Here is a 6,000-nt window from a genome sequence, read left to right as displayed (position 1 = left end):
ACCGTGTAATACGTCATAAATACTGAATAGTTCCAGGAAGAGGACTCGAAAGTGTTTCAAATTAGGTATAAACTTTCTTCATTATGGTGTTCTTAAAATAGATTATGTTTCGACAAAGTCTTTCAGTATACGTGTATATATTCTGTCGAAGTTAATTATACATGTATTTATTTTTTTGTTTCCCTTTTTAAACACAATGATACAATCTGATCATTTTACTTTTAATAAGAAGAAACTCATGTAATGGTGACCATATGCCACTTTTCATGGAATGGCACTAACGTGTCACATTGAATGTTCCATGATAACCGCCATATGAACACATCTGCGGATGTTTCGAAATTCAAAATTGTACCAGTTCATGTAAAATGTTGAATTCTTCTTAAGCCGGTGCTAGGGGCGTGGACGGTAGTTTGCACTTCACAGTACCGTTCATGAATAGGCTCTGCAACATTTTCAATTTTGCCGTGTTGGGCTTTCTTTAGGGATTCTTAGTTTCTCTATTTGAACATATTGCAATACATAATCATGCAATGAATCTACGAGTATTAATATTTGTTAGCCCTGATGCTCAGAGACACCCCGAGATTTTTTTTCAAATCGTAACTTGAGAGTTTCATTTGATTTCATCACCTTTAAATATTCCAATCTCGTGATTCAGATATCATCATATTAGTGACAGTGATGTATCATTACACGTATGGTAAATGATAATTTATAAATTGCTTATTTCACATTTGAAGAATTTCTGTCTAAGGGAATTGATACCAAGTTCTCTGTATGCGAAAATTATGATTGTATGTGCTTATACATGTATAACATATGTCGTAAGCATACAGCGGATTTCATGAGATTCTGAGCAAAAAACATTGATGAAAAAATTGTAAATATTTGTTTGAAATTGATCGGTCGTTTAATATATGTTTATCTTTTATACAAATGTTGGAGTATTATCACTTGTAAACCAGCATATTGCACATGTACATAATTGCATCCAAACTTGTATGTTTCATTCATTTATTTTAATTGAAATTATATCAAACATATTCAATAATTTAATATTGAAAATTGGACATTTTTTAGTGTTTACAAAAAAGATTAACCTTTTACCCCATGAGCATAATTATTACGAAAAATGGCCGTTTTCATTGAAAAGCCTCCTGTAACAAGTTCAAACTGATATGAAACTATGAAAAATGCTTCAATGCTGATGAAACTTGGCACAAATGTTAACTAGACCATAGCCTCTGTAACACCATGCTCAATCATAAATTTCCTGCTATCATGGCAACGGGGGACGTCTCAAAATAGCCAAAAATCACTATTTTGCATTGTTTTTTTCCCTTAAAAGTGCTGCAATTTCTCAATGAATTGCGATAGAGTAAAAGGCTTTTCAGCGTCGGTTACTAGTTACTCTAAAATCGACCTGAGGCCATTTTTAGCCTGTCAAATGTCCAAAATTTTCTTGGCTAGAGGGGGACTACGCCCCCCCTTAACCCCCCCCCAAACAGAAGGGTGCAAATCGTGTATAACGTTATTTATCATAGCTTATACTACTTTGTTAAGTTTAATGTCAATTGAAAACTATTATAAACAGAGAAAATGACGGTACCTGGTTTATAAAAGCAGGTTATGTGCCCTGCACCAAAGATTTACAATTTTGAACACTTTCAAAAATGTGGTTATTTCTGCCAAAAAACTATGTTGAGTTTTTTTATTGCACCAAAGAGTGACTAAAATCAGGCTAAATCAAAATATGATTTTGTTATAGTTCAAAGTTATGCTGAACTTATCTAAAGTACACACTCGAATAACCGTTGCATTTTAAGGAAGAGACAATAAAAACAGTTTGTCATGTATGGTTGTTTTATAAAGACACACTTCTACCAAATTTTATCTTTATTCAAAAACAAATTTACAAATAATGTAAAAGGTCTACTTCTATTGGAGTTAGAAAGATTTTATATGATAAACAGATTAAATGTCGAGTGTACAAGAAAAGTTTTACCCTTGAGAGTGATTACAAAGTTTACTATAGACTAAAGTCTATATAACAACTGCATACATTCTGTTTTAAATTTCTTCAAATGTTTGCATTCTACAGTATATTCTAGTTATTTAAAAAGAAAAAAAAACAATGAGTAAAAGACATAATAATGTAAGATCATCTTCTAAACCAAAACTACGTAGAATGAAAATAGATTTTGAGGTTGAAGCAAATAAATATTTTCTATTGATTGAATACAGTCATAAATTCAAGTAAATTGTTTGTTTAAATTACTTTTTCTTTCCCAAATGAAAAAAGAGTAAGTAATACAGAAACATTATGAAGTAGAAACTAGGTTTATATATGATACTTTCGAAGTCAATACTAAATAATGGGTAAACATTAGTTAATAAATGTAAGATTGATGGTTGATACTAGAATAATGAATCCGTAATAATATATGACCATGTGCATTAAATAACACAACATCTTGTGATAGCTTTTTGTTTTATTTGACTGTTTTACCTTTTTTTAAAACACAGCATTCTTCGAGGAACAACTCAACTCCATTCATTCATACCAATTCATACCTCTCTTCCGTGTTTACTTTTTACACTAACGACAACGTCAACGCCAAACTTTAATGCAAGTAAAATGACCGGTAATCATTCAAACAGTTACATTGATATTTTACTATCAATGGCAATGCTGCGGATTGACACTGTATACTACTGTATTGAACTAAATAGCGTACTGAATTTTCCTTTACTTAATTGCTCCATAAATAAAACATTTAAAAACGCATGAAAGTACGGGGATAGAACTTATGGATCGATCTTAAGGCCGTCGAAGTTAACTTGTATAATTATATTTGTCATTTATTCAGAATTATACATATTACTAACATTACGCTTTATGTTACAATAACAAAATGTATATACATATCATAATGCACTTGTCTACATCCTTTTCCTACTTCGATACACATAAAAATATTCCAAATAAATTTATTATAATGTGTACATGGCAAAACAGCTTCTTTATAATGATTATAACAAAATAATCATAAACGTTTCTATGAAATCATGGTGAAATAATAAATGATTTATCAGTTCATGAAATTCTAAATCTCTAATGGTTATATACTTGGTATTCCTTGATTTGTTTCCCTTACATTATAATGGAAGGTAATGTACTTTTAGATAACTGCAACGTCCTTTCTTGCTTTCTTTGCTAAATAAGTATATGTTTTTGGCGATTTTCTTCGAATATAACACTAGCAGATACATGTTATTTTATTACTTAGAACTTTATAAGCGTTTAAATATGAAACAACAGGAGTAAAGTAATAAAGAACATTGTATAAAACACAGGTTATAAAAACTCAATGGTAATATCGAGTGTTTTGAAGTGGTAACAATATTAATGTGAAAACATGCTCCTTTTCATTTTTATTAAAATCGATATTAAATTTAAACCTTTACATTTAGAAGGATCTCCATATACAATCGTTTGATAAGCGGCTTGCTTTCATGTTCCAAAATGTGTTTCGGCAGCAGTATGTGAATACTATCGTTTGTCGGGATTTTATTTCAATGTGTTCGGAGTTACGGACAATAACATATTTATTTAAGCTCGATAGAGATGAAAGGTTGAAACAATGCTTCCAATAAAAGACCAGAGTCCATTATTCTGAAGAAATTGCTTTGTTCATATCTAAGGTACATTATTTGATTGGTTACAGACCAGTACAGAGTAGAGTGAACATTGTGCAGACAGGTCTCATGACAAAGTTTTATCACACCGACGGCAGTACTGGTATTTATGATGAAACGGTGTCGTGTACCAAAGTAGGGCTCTAACTCGCGCGTCAATATAAGTTAGTAAAACTGGGAGATATATGTTGAACATCTAAACTGATTCCATACTTTCTCAGATGATTTCAACATTAGCTTTTACGATTTTAACAGTTATCCCAATGTTATATTCACATTTTCCAATTTTCTTGGCGGTACTTTAAACCACATTTACAGTCTTACATTATTTTTTTATTTACTTTAACTTTACATCTATCATAAATTACTATTTATCCAACTTACTTTGCATACAGCATAATGTCATTGCTGTAACACTTTCAAATATTGAACAAGATTACAATTTCAAGATTAACCAAGACAACCAGCGGAGAAAAAAACGTTACCAGTAAAAAAACGACTTTCATCCGAATAATTATCAAACATATTCATTTAAGCTCATTTTGAAAACTATGAAAACTAGCAGGTCTTTAAAACTACTCTTTTGTCTTCTCCTAGGGACTAGCCCGTGAGAGAACATGGTCATCATATAGAAGCAGTTGATTTAATAACATGTAGAAACTGTGCAGTACTTGATGTTTACTATGTTGAAGTTTTTTATTTTATTATCATGTTGACATTTTAAATTTAATAAAGTTGCCATCATGTTGAAGTAACAGATTTATTGTCATGTTAAAGTTTTGTTTTATTATCTTCCATTTATTAATTATCATAGAGCATTGGGTTGATGATCATTCTAAAGTTATGCTGTTATTATCATGTGCAAAAATTAACTTTATAACAGATTTTTAAATATATTTTCAAAATTTTTATGAAATTTGCATGAATCTAGAGACATGCTGGTTTAAACAATATCATAATAAATCCAATGCTTATGAAATATTTGAGTAATATATTAGAGTTCTTGATTATTTTCCTGTGAAAGTTTGTCATACATGTATCACATTAAAAAGTTGATAAATCATTATCATGTATATTAGTTAAAAACCACTTCTGTATCTCCATGAAAAATCCTACAAGAAGACAATTTTAGAACATATAAAATAAACAACAAGAAAACAATGTTGTAAAATATTTTATTTTCAAATTGTTTTAACCCAAATATTTGTAACAAACCCGATTCATTGACATACATACATTACCTAGTACAAACAATCATGACAAAATGTTTATATATATATTCCATATATTTAGCATTCTTTCACTTTCATGCCTTAAAAATCTCATTAAAAATTTCTCATATATACAAACATTTTTTTTATATAAATTATCTGCCACAAACTTGAACATACATTTTTACTTAAATTTTAAACAATTAAAAAAAAAACATTCAAAGAATTTTAACAATTAGTCAATACATAATTCATAAAAAAAAGAAACAGTTATCTTTCTCAAAGTGATGATTTCAATTTTTTTTAAAAACAAGTTTTTCAAAACAAATAACTGAAGTTTTTTGATTAAACATAGCTAGTGAGGTATTATTTTAGGAAACCAAACAAAGATTTTAAGAATTTGATTGGATATTTCAAACAAACATGACTTGATGGAAAAAAATAATTGCTAGAAATGACAGATTGACAGCACACATGACTATTCTCAGAGATAGTCATATATTGAGATAGCCAATTATTGAGATAGTCATATATTTAGTAATTATCTCAGTTCAGAATCGAGGAAATTCTCATTAAAAACAATGCAAGAGTTATGGAGATTGTTCAGTTAAACAATTTTTACAAAAGTCAAACAAAAACTTTAATCAAGCAAGCATTACACTGGAGATCAGACAGGGGTATAAGGATATCTCCACTTTTATTTGAATATATAGCACAAAACATATTAAACCAATCTTAAATATACTGAAAGACCAAATCTAAGATTATTCATATAAAGATATGTAAATGTCTGATTTAATTCACTTATATAAGTAATATAAGCACATGTATGTATAATTGATACACATGAAATCCACATAAACAACTATCATGTGAATAAATGATAAAATTCAACTTTCATTATATCATACTTTTATAACCAGGTATCATTCACTTAAAAATCTTGCTTTTACCAGCTTCATATTATAAGACATTTATTTTATAACATATAACAATTACATCACACTGTCAACAATTCATAGAGATACTGTCAAAATTTTAATACACATAAATAAATGAATATGTTAAAACTTTTGAGTTTTTCAGC

The sequence above is a fragment of the Ruditapes philippinarum genome, unplaced genomic scaffold, assembly GCF_026571515.1.
Source record: "Ruditapes philippinarum isolate M1 unplaced genomic scaffold, ASM2657151v2 ctg1384_1_1_1_1, whole genome shotgun sequence".
Taxonomy (NCBI): Eukaryota; Metazoa; Mollusca; class Bivalvia; order Venerida; family Veneridae; genus Ruditapes; species Ruditapes philippinarum.
Note: the sequence above shows the minus strand (reverse complement) of the source record.